This window comes from Coenobita brevimanus, chromosome 26 (assembly GCF_032717465.1).
Source record: "Coenobita brevimanus isolate Jiangsu-jjx chromosome 26, ASM3271746v2, whole genome shotgun sequence".
In the NCBI taxonomy this organism is placed as follows: Eukaryota; Metazoa; Arthropoda; class Malacostraca; order Decapoda; family Coenobitidae; genus Coenobita; species Coenobita brevimanus.
Genome location: NC_136979.1, coordinates 28,705,433 through 28,720,527, shown reverse-complemented (window position 1 = coordinate 28,720,527; position 15,095 = coordinate 28,705,433).

Sequence of the window (15,095 nt, the reverse complement as noted above, 5' to 3'; positions counted from 1 at the left end):
GAATAATAACAAGTGACAGGAAAGATGGGAAAAATAGGAAGAAAGGACGACAGACACAGAAAAAGAATGTTATAGGTTAAGGAAGAAGTAGGTACCACATCGTCATGTGAGTGGACGATGGTGAGAAATAGGAAAAGAGGAGGGCAGACACAGAGAAGAATGATAAAGTTGACGGAAGAAGTAGGCAGCACCTTATCAAGTGAGTGGATGATGGAAATTGGAGAGAGGAGAGAAGACACAGAAAAAGAATGATGAAGGAAAAACTAGGCAGCACTACATCAAGTGAGTGGATGATGGTGAGAAATAGGAAGAGAGGAGGTCAGACATATGAAAAGAATAATAAATGTGAAAGACGAGGTAGGAAGCACAACATCAAGTGAGTGGATGATGGTGAGAAATAGGGAGAGAGGAGGGCAGACACAGAAAAAGAACGGTAAAGGTAATGGAAGAAGTAGGCAGCACTACATCGTGAGTGGTTGATGGTGAAAAATAGGAAGAGAGGAGGGCAGACACAGAAAAAGAATAATAAAGATGAAGGAAGAAGTGGGTAGCTCTACATCAAGTGAGTGGATGATGGTGAGAAATAGAAAGAGAGGAGGGTAGACACAGAAAGAGAATGATAAAGGCAAGGAGGAAGTAAGCAGCACAAAGCCAAGTAAGGGGATAATGGTGAGAAATAGAAGGAGAGGAAGGCAGGCACAGGTAAAGGATGATGAAGGTGAAGGATGAATTAGGCAGCACTCCATCAAGTGAGTGGATGATAGTCTCCACCACCTACCACCAAGAAACATTTGCAGATATATGAATCTAATCCTGGTTGATAGTCATGGATTAGGACACTTTTCCTGTCTGTCTGTGAGCTTTGTATTATCGCTTGTACCACATTACAGTCATCTGAATTTATTTCCAAACTATAAGGGAAAAAATTGTCTGGGGTGGCAAGAATAAAGCAAAAATGTCATTTCTGTGATGGATTTAATAGTAACTGCAGTAATCATTTTACCAATTACCTGACCTTCTTCCTAAACTGTATATAAAATTATCTTGAGATAGCAAAAGTAAAACAGAAATCTCATCGCAACGAAGGGTTTACAGGAGGTGGCTCTTAATTATTGTACTTCGGGTGGTCCCTCAGTAGTAGACAAAAATTGAATCGTTGGATATTTGCAAGAATAAAATAACTGTTGTATGAATTTTTGTCGACATGCTGGCTGGTCACTAACCCACTCTGGTGTAGGCGTGTTGATTTTCTTGCCGAGGGGTGACGGGTAGGAAGTATTCTAAAACATCTCTGAGACTCATCAGCATATAATCGATCAAAGTAACGGTAAGTTACTGTATTTGTCAAATATATTCAGACTTGTCTAATATCAGAAGCATACGAACTTGACATAGGCCACTATTAATGGTGCCTCATCTTAATTCATTGTTGAATTAGTTAACACTTTCAGGTTCATAAAATTTCTTGAGGTCAAAAATAGCAGTATACTAGAGTTTATTCAACTGTCAGAGGGTTACTGGTACCTGTGTTAACAATCTTAGGTTCTGGTAACATTGATTCGCTGAATTAAGTCGTCTTTGTATTAAACAGAATGAAATGTTAAGGTTGTATCAATCATGAGAGGTTTAATATGCAGCTGTGTTAGTAGTTTTATTTCTGATAAATTACAGTCATCATGCTTATCAATGCTGCATTGCCTGCTGTCTGTTGGGTACATTATGATTAACCCCTTTGAATACGGTGATATCATGTTTGTTATGCTGGCCAGCACCAAACGAATTTATTCAGATTAAGGAAAGCCTGTCGCAGTGAAGGAATTAAAATATATACCTGTGGGCTCCTTTTATAAGACAGATTTTTTTTTCATTTTTGTTAACACCAGACGATTTCATTCAGCTGAGGGAAGACATGTTGAAGTGAACTGATTGCAAACAACCATCATCTGCAGCTTCCTTGTGAGAAATCTTTGTAACCATGATTGTTATTATCATACTTCACGCATGACCTCGTAATGAAGGGGCTTATATAGCCGGTACAGCACTTCGTTTTTGTGCCCATTTCAAAATTGAAAAAAAAAAAAAAAAGGAAAACTTGGTGGAGAAACAATTGTATAAAGTTAAGGAAATAATAAAGTTGACATTCGCGCGTCAACTCAACTCTCCTTCAACAAGAAGCAAAATAAAATGGCAGTAGTTTTACGGCTATTAACAAGGGCCACATTAAGACCAAGTGCCAAGTGCAGGGTGACAGGGAGGGCGTGAGGATAGTGTATGTTATGTTTTTTGTTGTCAAGGCTAATCCCACGTTGGTTTTAACATTAACCCTTTTACTACTCCGATTTCTCTCAGTCTAACAAAATCTTTTGTTACTGACTAGCACAAATACCTCCTGCACATGCATCTGTAGCAGCGAAGAGGTTATTCCAGACAGCATTTTGCCTTCAGACTGCTCGGATTTCTCTCATCTAAAATAATCGTCTGGTGCAACCTTTAATAAACTCTCCAGGTGTAGCAACATAGCGATTGCGTTAATGATGATGTTGGTTTCGTTTACCTTTTCTTTTTCCTTTCACTGCGTTTTGTATGATATTCACTCTAACTTCAGATCTGTACAGCAACGGACTCCCTAGCGGTAAAATAATCAAAGCCATTTCTAGTAACTCTTTCCTTGGTAACCTAACACTAGGTGGTTTCATTTAGTCGACAGAAATCCTGGCAGGTTCCTAATAATCAGTCCCAGCTGAATGAAATCGTCTTGCATTCAATGGTATAAAATACTGGAGTTATTCACATCATGAGAGAGCTAATATCAAACCGGGTATAATATTTTTGATACATTTTTAAAGTGGTGTTATGATCTTGTTACTTTTTTCCTCCAGTGATTGCCTTGTATTTTTTTAACGTTGTCTTTTGACTTCTTACTGTTAGGTAAAACATTTGATATCCTTGAAGCCGGAGAGGTGTGAGTCTACTGCAGGTTAAAGTTAGGGTAAGGGAGATGAGGCCGGTTGAGGCATGGCAAAGTTAGGTCGGAGCAAGTGGAGGTCTGAGGAATGGCACAAGCTGAAAGATGGTGTCACTGGGGGTTGGGACAGGGTGTGGGGGTGTGGTGCAGGAAGAGGGACATGAGGATAGGTAGAAGGGTTACGCAAGGATGAGAGGGAATATAAGATTACAAATTCAATTATTAAAAAGAAAAGGGGTTAAGATTGTTCCATTTGAGCAGTTTACGGTGCTATGATACAAGGCACATAGACTACACCTGATCACTGTCATAGGTTTGTTATAAGCTAAGTATGAGCGATTAACAGTATAAAGTTATGGTAATGACGGGTACGAATTAACCTGTCTCTTGCTCCTTCACTGCCAGAGGCCTCCCATACACGTAATCAATAACTGTTGGGCGGTATCATAAATAAAATGAGACGTCAACGTGCTGAAGAGGTTAATAAAAACATGATTAGCTAAGGCAGGACTAGGAAGACCTAGGCATGATCAATATTAGCCATATAAGTTTAGGGCAGCACAGGGTCGGTAGAGATGCAATAAGAAGCGATGCCAAGGTAGAGCAAACCCGTTGCAGTCATTTTAGTGCTGACGTATAAACGCAACAGGATATCTGGTCAAAGATGTTTCATATCAAATTTGGAGTACATCGGGTGAAAATTGACGATTTTATGCCCATTTGAAATTTTAGGCCCTACCCACCTGACAATAACCCCTCTACCGCTAACTGAGGGGTGACTCCCCCTCATGTAATGAGGCATGTAATAGGATGCAGATTTGAAAGATGCACTTTTAGGTTTTGGTTTCATGTCGATATGAAGAATTTGAAAGGAGTTATGACGATAAAACGATTTTTTTTCACTTCCTGTTTTTTACTTTTTTTTTGGCTAACAGCCTGGGCCTTGGCCCAATTTGGCCCAAAATTTTATCAGGTGATCAGAAGCTCGTAGCTCATCATCCCGGTAATTTTAGTCGAAATCGCACTAGTAGTTTTCGCTTAAAGTTGTGAACAGACAGACAGACGGACAGACAGACAAACCGAGTGTAAACAATACCCGTCCCCGAGCCCTTCGTGGTCGGGGACGGTTAATAATAAAGGTTTGGAAAGGTGGAGCAGCTTGAATTATGTATGACTGGGGTATGTAAGGTTACATTATACTGAATTTCCTAAGTCAGAGCTTGATACGGGCTAGGTGGGATATATAAGGTTAGTTGATTTTAATGTGATAATAATAGAAGGGAATAGACAAGACAATGATGAGTTATGAAAATTAGATTAGATAATGCTGAGTCAAGTTAGGTTGGGATGGGTTGGGTATGGTTTGTAAGGCAAGAGTGGAGTAGATAATGTCAGATATCATAATATGGAAAAGGGTTCGCGGAGTTTAAGGGGTGGAGTAGATAATGTCAGATATGGTAATGTGGAAAAGGGTTTGAGGGGGCTTAAGCAGGTTGAAAAAGATCAAAGTCCAAATATGATACGGCTGATATGCTTACGACTAGATTAATCTCGAAATGGTTTAATAAGAACTGAAGTGTGTGAGGTGTGCGACACTGGCTATGTGAAGCTGGATTGGGCTGGTAAAAGCAGTAAATAAGGACAATAATAATGAGGCTAAATTGCCAAGAGATGAGATTAAAAGAAAAAAAAAGTAGTTTATGGCGTTTATTAAAGAGGGTTGACTGTAGCACTGGTATAGTAATTGTGTGTACCAACTTGACATTTCCCCTTTCTTTTAATGAAACTGAACACAGAGGATACTGCAGTTATCTCCACGATTCATGAAGAAAAATAACAGTACTAGTTAGCTGATATTTTAATACAACAGAGTGACTGCATGAATCACTGTATATGTTAAGAACTCGGTTTAGTCTTTGTAAAAAGGAAGGGTTAGATGGGATGAGGGGAATGAGAGAGGCAGAAGGTAAGTAGGAGTAAGGCGAGACGGTAGAATGTGAAAAGTTAAAGTGCCATGTGGGTGAGGGTAGAGGGGGGGAGGGGAGGAGGAAAGGATAAGATGGAGACAGGGACATGGGGTGACCGGGGAATGGAAAAGTTAACGGATGATATGAGTAGGGGTAGGGGTAGAAGGGGGATGGAAGAGTTTGGGACGTGATGTAAGAATGAAAAAGAGAGGATGGAGGGGTGACACAGGTTGAGAAATTATGCCAACAGAAGTAGGTGGAAAACGGGACTAGAGAGTGTTGGAATGTAGAAGAGGAAGAGTAGACAGTCATGGAAGAAGGTAGAGAGTGAGGGTGGAGAGATGTCGAAGTTGAGAAGTAGGGAGATGGTATCAGTGTATATGAAGGAGAGAGATGGCAAGGTGATTGATAAATATTTGTCTTTAATTTTCCCCCATTCCCTGGCGCCCCACAGTTACTGGAAACAAGTACGGTCAGTGTGTCCTTTAAGACTCAGAGTGAGCAATGAGTGCAATATGTCTGCTTGTTTACAATGGTAGTATCCATCAAGTCCGATAAATCAGATTAAATTTAGATAACAGGATTACCTCATCTGCAGGGAAGAGGGAGTCAGTGATGGATTGAGATATGGTGTAGGAGGGGGCAAAAGTGGATGGAGGAATGCCAGAAGTTAAAATGATAAATGATATCAACAGAGGTCGATAAAAGAATAAGACAGTAAGATTGTTGAATGAGATCAATCGAAGGATGGGAAGATGGGACGGGGGATAGGTTGAGATGTGATGCAGGTAGGGGACAGGAAGGATAGGTAGGAGTGGGAGGGTGGCAAGGCTGGGGTTTCAGCTTTAAGGGGAGATACTGGCGTAATCCTCAGTGCGTTTGTCTTCTCGCCGGCGAACTGAGTAATGTTGCCGAGTTTCTGCCAGAGAGAATGCTACTGAACCTAGTACTGTACTGTCTTTATACGAGTATGTATCGTGAAAAGATACAAGCTGAGATAAGCTTCTTCCTGTAGTTATAGAATCATCAGGTCTTGGTAGCATATGACTGTCTTTCGGAGTCTTTGAAGAAACTTGATTTCTAAGGATGTAAATATCCAGTAATGAAAGATATTAAATAATAGAAGACGAAAGCACTATTTTTTCCTCAAACGCAAAACAATAAGATATGGACGAAGATTTTCATTGATCTTGTATAAAACAGATGTCTTGTTTTATGAAATTATGATATGACGATGACCGGAACGTTAGCACATCGCGGAAATGTACAAGAAGGCTAAACCACTTTGTGAAATTTGATCGGTCCATTGTCGGCGTGAGAGAGTAGCTGCGCAGCGGCCTCGGACACGTCATGTTAATAGGTAATGAAGTTTTTTAATGGGGCGGCGGTGGTGTAGTCAGTAACACGCTCTGCTTTCTACAGAATTGTCCTTAATTCGATTCGATTTCTGGGTCGGCCATGGGACCTTTGGGAAGAGTCTCTGCTCCAGTTTGTTCGCACCCAGAACAGGAACATGGCGCTGGATTTGATAAGAGATGGTTGCCTGTCGTAGCTAGGAAATGTTTCTTGAATGCCTTCCTTTCCCAGATTTTTTTTTTTTTTTTTCAGAAGATCTATCTATCTATCTATATACCTAGGCTGCTTCCCCCAAGGAAAGGGAGGTAGCCGAGACAGGACGACTCACTCTCCATTTACTCATCCATTCAAACACATTCATTCGCATCTTAGCCCCAAAGGGGAGAAGATGAATAGAGAAAAGCAAAACAAATTAAATATAGAAAATAATCCATACACTAGACTACAGGCGTCCATCATTCATAAAAACATTTGTAACAGTTGGACTTGAACTGCTGTGGGTTGCAGTTTGGGGGGAACTAATCTGGTGAAGCAATCTGCATGGAGAACCCATTCGGGAAATACAGGAATTTGATAGGCAGAAGTTCTGAAATATGTCAGTGTGACGGGCAAGTCATGAGCGCTACCTGATGCCCCTGTAGCACGGCGGAAGGCGTGGAGACGTGGCACAATGGATGCAACTTCATCTGAGCATTTGCCATAAAAGTATCTGTCAAATAATGCATGGGAGGAAGCATTCCACCTTACATGTAGGGGAGGTAATTCATTTGTAATCGCTGGGTTACAAATTATTCTTATAGCTTTGTTTTGAATTTTGTCCATTCACTTTAGTGCAATCTTCCTATATCCACTCCACAAGGGTGAGCACATTAGAGCTGAGAGCGCACATGACTTGTAAATTATAGCTAGCTACTCGTCAGTGAAAAGGTGAACGACTCCGTACAATGATCCAAGTTTCTTAGGCGGTTTTGGCAAGTGATTTAACGTGAGAGGTCCAAGTGAGGATATTGTTAAACGAAACACCAAGAATTTCAGCATTGCTAGAGTTGGCATATTGATTGCACTGAAGGTAATATAGCAATCAGGCAATATCTGTCTATTAGTAAACTGGATATACGAGTATTTGGATTTCCTGCCATTAAACGAAACAATATTATTTTGTCTTCATTCAGTGATAATTAATAGATCATCTATTTATGGAGATTGCAGTGCTGAATTAGGAGTTAAAGACAGCAAACTTTGTGAATCATTGGTTAAATGTAAAAGACCTGTGAAGCGTTGAGTCATCTGCATATGAGTGAATGGCATTATAGGTGACAGATAAGAGATCATTAATATGAAAGTGGAACAGGGCTGGAGCTAGGACCGATGATTGTGGCACACTGCCATAATTGTTAATTGTTTATAAAACGACTATGACCCCAATGCTGGCATTATCACAGTCTGACAAGTGATCGATTGAATACTGCAAGCCAATTCAATTTATTTTAGGGAGGAGTAATTGACCGTATGGACATGTAATTGCCCCCCACTCGATAATGCTGCCTGTTGCTTCTGAAGTTCATTTTTTCGTAGTTTTCTCCATCCACTGCTCCCTTCTTATTTTTGTCTGAAGGATAGTCACTTGTATGTATTTGTGTCACCTGTCTTCATTTATTGCCCATGTGCGAAAGTCACACATTTGATAATTCCTTTTGTAATCCATTTCCTCACAGTTTGATCTTTCTCTATCCCCTTCAAAGGGAGAAGGGGTTTCCTCTCCCACAGCTGTTCATTTGCATACCGTATTGCATTAGATTTTTTGTCGTATTCTTTTAGACACAGATGTTATCAGCATCCTTAGATAGTTTGGCCATGTAAAGAGAATGGAAAGTGAGAGGCTGTCTAAGAGAGTGTTTGAGAGTGAGATGAAAGCACGAAAAGACAACAGTGATGACGTAGAGGGACGGAATAGAGAGACATAGGTACAAATGTGGTGTGGAGTGTAGGAAGTGCTACCTGAAAGCAGAGGACAGAATGACATGGAGGCGAATTTGTTCGTGGGCACTCCCTCCAGTAATAAGACGACTAACTGTGGAGTGACAGAGAGACATACATAATTAACAGAGAGGAAAATTGTTAACATGTTATATCCATTAAGAAGCTGTTAGGGACGAGATGGTAGGGAGCCTGCTAAAACAACGAGACTACGATGTTTTGCCAGTAGTCCTGGATGCTATGGGGCGAATGACGGCTGTTGTTAATAAATAATGCTTTAATGAGCGTCACTTAGTGGGGCGGGCTTGGCTACACACTTAACCCCCATCTCTCTCTCTCTCTCTCTCTCTGGCTCTGTCTCTGTCTCTCTGTCTCTGTCTGTCTGTCTGTCTGTCTGTCTGTCTGTCTGTCTGTCTCTCTCTCTCTCTCTCTCTCTCTCTCTCTCTCTCTCTCTCTCTCTCTCTCTCTCTCTCTCTCCACTAAATTGAATAAATTCGTCTTGAGATAGCAGCAGTAAATCATAAAATACGCCATCTTAGTGAAAGGGTTGAGAGATGTCTCTCATAGTGAAAAAATTAAATTAGTTAACCCCAGCTTACTTCCTGGCCTTAACTGTACTATCTTGATAAACCAGAAATAGTTCGGATCATTTTCTGTCTTTGCCTTCGTCCTCTCTCCCAGAGGAAAAGCAAAAAGAAAAGATAGAAAACTGCCCCAGACTGCTGGATGGCTAACGAAGGTTCGCCAGGTTGGGATCCTGGAGTTTTATTTTTAAATCCTACCAGTGGAAAGTATATAACTTCAGATGTTCTCAGATTATGTTAGAGTGTATTTATGGGTTAAGTTTAGGTCTGTGTCAGTTGTTCCTTTTTGCGATCTGGAAAATGCAGGTACGGTACCTATTGAAATCTTGTTTACTTAACCACAATTGTTTAAGTGGGATGGAATGATTGGAATCTGGCTTTAACGGTCCGGAACTCCAGATATGCAAAGGAAAATTTACTAAGAGGGCTGCAGGAAGGTGATTCAGTTCCCACACTGACGTATGCATGTGAGACTTTGGAATGGCATGAGGAGCAAAGGTGAAGGATGAGAGCAGCAGAAATGGGACTGTTAAGGAATGTATGTAGGCTGTGTAGGTTGGATGGGGTAAGAAATGCCTGACAGATACGGAGTACTGAAATCTATCGATCGAAGGATAGAAGAGAGTGTGCGAGGATGGCATGGTCATAAAGAGAATATAGGTGTAAATGGGTAGCAGGAGGAGTGAGCAACCAAGAAGATGGCTAGATAATATTTTCCATGAATGTGTTAGTAAGAGGTGTATGGAAGTTGAGGAAAAAAAAGACGAGAACAGGAATGTGAACAGTATGTACGGAGATGACCATGACAGCGACTGAACCCCCATTTTAACTTGGCATTTGACGGAATGGGTCTGCTCCATATGAATTTTGAAGTACACCTATATGTGGGTTGTTGACCTGTGAGTTGGAGCCAAGAATTTTGAAGACTTGATGAATGGATAGATGTGTGACCCACCGTACTTCTGCACATCGTCATGCTTGTTTCTGGATCCCTACCCCTCCATGTAAATGGAAGAGATGGTTAAAAGATGATGATGATGATGCAGTGTACACTACAGTTCATGTTAATGTTGATAAACCTACACTCCCTTTCCGTGTTAAAACTGAGTGTGAAGCGGAGACACAGAGGTCGAGGTCAAACAGTAATAATGATAATAAAAGTAACGATGAGTGTCCCCTACGCGTCTGTGCACTACCATTTTAACCATGTCAGTCAGAGGATGTGAATTCCATGTTTCTTTTGCTGTCCCCAGACGATTTCATTTAGCTTACGAGAACCTTTTCAACGTGGAAGGGCTCAATATAGCTTTCTTCGGCCACTTTACAACTTGCGGTCTCTCACTAAGTTGAGTAAAATCGACTGACAGTAGCAAGATTACAACATAAGATAGTCATCTTATTGGAAGACTTAAATCTGTGGCGCGAGGATGTGAAAGGCTGCGTGTAGTGTGCGGTTGGGACGACATTGCAGTCAAACCCACGGAGCAAGTTCATGACCATAGGTTGTACGTTTTAGCTTTGAGTAGATTTTTGTACTTATGCAGCTTACATTCCATGCCTCAGTAGAAGAATAAGGCAATACTTCGGGTTTACTTCCATTTCATAATATTTCTTGTTTAGCACCAATTGTAGCAGTAATCCCTCTTTACAGCCTAGCATTCAAGGTGGAGATATGCCATAACTAACAAATAAAAGAATGTTCAGATGTCATAGGCAAAGTTGGTCGCAGAGGGAGAGGTACAGCGACATCTTAGCTTAAGCTGTGAGAAAACCGCGAGTATATTTCTGGGAAGCAGGGATAGGGATAAGTAATTATCTCAACGTTCCAGGAAGCTTAGTCGAAGCCCATCATGTAATGCCACCGTAAGCGCAGGCCAGTCAGCTACTCTTCTTAACCTCTCCACAGCACGGCGGCTCTCCCAGGCAGGGTAAAGTCGTCTGGCGGTAGCAAGATGGAAGTAAAAAGTACTGTACTGTGCTGAAGAGACTGATCATAAATTCTGTGTGATAATAATTTCAATACAAGAGATCTCTTCAAAGATTAATTAAATCGTCTGATGATGGCAAGAACAAAAGAGGAATCATCCCTCTTAAAGGTGTAAATGCCCAGGGCTATGGTAACCTAGTCTCGGACCCTTACACTTCACAAAGGGTAGTACCTTCTTCAGTCAGATGACGTAATCTCCGCCACCTAAAGTAAGAGTAGCTAATGTATTCATCCATGTTTGTCTGATTGTCCAGATGATAGAGGTCAATTAAATTTTGCGGGTAGGAGGTTCATGTGCCAAGGAAGAGTTTATTAAATTTTGGCGGTGATTTGAAGTCGAGTCCCGGTTCAGGATTTTTTGTGTGCTTGTCCACATGATATTTCAAAAACTTATTGATGGGTTTCAATTAAGTTTTGTGAAAATGTGGACCATGGGGCAAGGAAGAGTTAATTAAATTTTGGTCGTGATCTGAGTTGTCTGATACAGGCGTTGGAGGAAGTATGAGCTCTTTGTGCGTTACCGCCTGCCTTTCGTTCATTTTGCCCCTGCTGTCGAGAGACTTTTGTTCATCTGAGGAAAAATATTTGGAAATGAAGAGGTGTACATAAACAGTAACCTTCATTCCAAGGTAAGAAGAGAATCGTCTGCCGATAGCGAGAATAAAGTGAAATACATCCTTGGGCTGAAGTGGTTAAGGGACTGAATGTTACCAGCTGTTTGGGCAAGAAGAAAGAAGACTGAGATTAATGCCTGCCTACTGGTCCACTCAGTTTTTGCTAAATCCCAGTCTTCCTCCAGACAGCGAGACGGAGCTGTCGAAGTAACAATCCAGGTCCGTAGTTCAGTTATAGGTACGAACACTCTGGGATAAAAGAACTTAGGGCCAGAGCGGCAGCAGACGGTTTAAGCTGCCCCGTACCTGCCGCCTTTTGTACAGGGGCAACAAACATAAAAATGAAACCTGAATGCATGCGTTGGACTGTGCTTACAATTGCGTATATATATATATATATATATATATATATATATATATATATATATATATATATATATATATATATATATATATATATACATTATATATATACATATATATATATATATATATATATATATATATATATATATATATATATATATATATATATATATATATATATATATATATATATATGTGTGTGTGTGTGTGTGTGTGTGTGTGTGTGTGTGTGCTGAAGGGATTATGATGATAACTTTAATTTAGTATTTCACCTCTGAGTTATAGCGCTTTTACTAGTAATGGGGATCTAGGGCGATATTTTCACACATCTTGAGCTTCAGCTACATATAAGATTGTTTTATACGTCTGTCTTTACTCATGCATGAATATATTGCAGCGGCCGGTTTGCATGCGCCTGACTGGGGCAAGCACCTGAGACTAATGTAAAAACACCACCAAAGAAAATGATTCATGATAATATTTAGTTGTTACGGAGATTTGTTGATCGTGAAAGCTGTTTAAGATCCTGAACGAATACATACCAAGAACAGCAAACTTCCCCTCATCGAGTGCCAGCAAGAGGGAAGCAGTGACGGGACAGCGGCAGTGGCGGGGGTGGAATAAGTTTATGATTATGAGAACCCATCACACCATCACCACCATTGCAGAGCCCGCGAGTCACAGGGTAAAATGGAAAATGTGAGAAATGTGTGACGTGTGAATGTGCGTGATCCGGTCTGTCTGTCTCTGTCTGTCTGTCTGTCTGTCTGTCTGTCTGTCTGTCTGTCTCTCTCTCTCTCTCTCTCTCTCTCTCTCTCTCTCTCTCACACACACACACACACACACACACACACACACCTCTCTCTCTTTCTCTCTCTCTCTCTCTCTCTCTCTCTCTCTCTCTCTCTCTCTCTCTCTCTCTCTCTAACACACACACACACACACACACACACACACACACACACACACACACACACACACACACACACACACACACAAACGAGCAGCGTAATTAACAGGACGGAGACTGTTGCATAGGAGGCACTTAGGAGCGACCATCATTTGCAGCAGATGTACATAAAGCAGTGGCAGAGACGCGACCCAATATAATGGCATGAATTTGACCCTCTCTGAGGCTGGATTACTGGACCACAGCGATGGGATGTGTGATGGGTTAATGTGGGGCAGGGTCACACAGTCGGAGAGAGAGAGAGAGAGAGAGAGGGGGGGGGGGTGTATTGAGTGGTAAGGTAGGTGAGGATAGCACGATATGGAAGTGATAAAATTTTATGGACTACGTTAGAAACTTTGAGTTAGGTTAGTTAGGAAGTTAACGTTCATTATGGTAAAAGGGAGAGGTTATCATAAGTTGTGGATGAAGGTAAAGTTAAAGAAGTTAGGATAGGTTAGACGAATGGTTACGGTAGCACCCCACCTCCCTCCGTGAAGTATACCAATCACATACTCGTAAACTGGCTAGTGAACTAACACTCTCAGGCTCCTATGACGTACTCTTAGCCGAATGAAATCGCCTGGCTCTAACTGTAGGAGAATATTAGAGCTGTCCCGACCATGTACGATGTAATATGTTATTCGGCCAAGTGAAAATATGAGCAATTTCGAATGATGTTCTGATGGTAATTCCATCCATCTTAGGAAAGCAGCAAGGAACGTGCTTGTTGATAATCGTATCCCTAAATTTGTGATTAAGTGGTACATAACCCAGAACTTGACTCCTTCAGTCCGAGGACGTAGCTACTATATAGTTCATTGTTGCTATCACCAGTCGACTTTTATAAAGCTCAGACGAAAGTGATGAGGGATGAATATAGTTTTTATTACCGGTTCACAGCGACTGCTCCTTCGCTAGGTGCACAAATTTGCCTGTTGGTGGTCCTTGTAAAGAAAAAAAAAAAACGATCGTAGTGAAGGTGTGAAAGATAATTTTGACTAAGGAAATATTCCTGTACATTTAGAAATTTACGACATTATATGTAGGTTATATAAGACATGATGAAGTAAACCAGCATGAAGGTGTTTACATACAGGCGGCTCAGTTGCAGAGTAACTTCCTTCAGCTTGCAGCACACGGAACTCACACCATAATGCAGCTCCGATAACATTTCCTGTGTCCTCATACCAAGTAGCGAACTGATCATCCATCTGGCGTGAATGAATATGATAGAATTTTGTGTCTTGCTATCAAAGACCCGTGATTAATTCAAAAGGAATAATTTCACGCACGTATCGATATATTGTTTATAGGAAGATACAGCAGTTTCTAACATGTTAGTAGTATTTCCATTTGTGTCTATTTCCCTATGCCAGAGTCCCCTTTGTGAGGTATATGCGGTATGCTCAGGGATGTGGATATAAATAATCTGTTCGAACATTTACTGTACCGTACTGTGAAGCAGAACACCTCAGATTCATGTTTACACGATTTGCAAACAGGCCCTAACGATATTGTGGAGAAATTGCCAGTCATATTCCAAGTCATTCCTAAATGGCACATTACCCTAGGCATCAGATGAAGTGACGAATTTTGGATGTGTGGTGGGATGTTTTAGTTCATAAACAGCTGCCCTAAAAGGGTAAAACATCACTTATCTTCGGTGGATTTCAGATTAGGACATAATAACTCAAAATAATTAGCTAAGTAAAACTTATTACTGACTATATTATTTTTATTAGACAAAGATATTTAGAATTTGTATTTCATTGTTGTAGTTATGAAAAAGATTATCATAAAAAATTTAACACAGCATATTCACACCTTTTTTAATGCGCCACACAAATTATACCTTTTATTGTTGCCTCGACCACCAGGTTATTTATCCCTGTCTGTCTCGCCACCGGATTACAGATAAATTAACGGGAGGATGACCATGAAATATTATGGTGATGTTTTTAGGCGACCCAAGGATACCGTGGTTAAATTATGATGAAAGTAGGACAGCTTTTAGCCCATCCGTCTATCTGTCTGCCTGTCTGCCTGCCTGTATGTTTGTCTGTCTGTCTGTCCGCCTACTGGATTACAGAAACTGGAGCGTTCTTCGACTGCGTGCTTGCTTCGCTGCCGTGAAATCGTCATGGGGGATGGGTAAAGAAATGGGTCTGGTGAGCAAGGGAATGGCTGGGATGACCTGGAATGGTGGTGGACGGTGAGGGCTGGATGAGGAAAGTATACCCTGCGAAATGAGTACAGTATTGTTGGATGGGTTATGTAAGTGTAGTGTAGCTATATCTTATCTTCCAAGAGTGAAAGTGCCGGGAAGG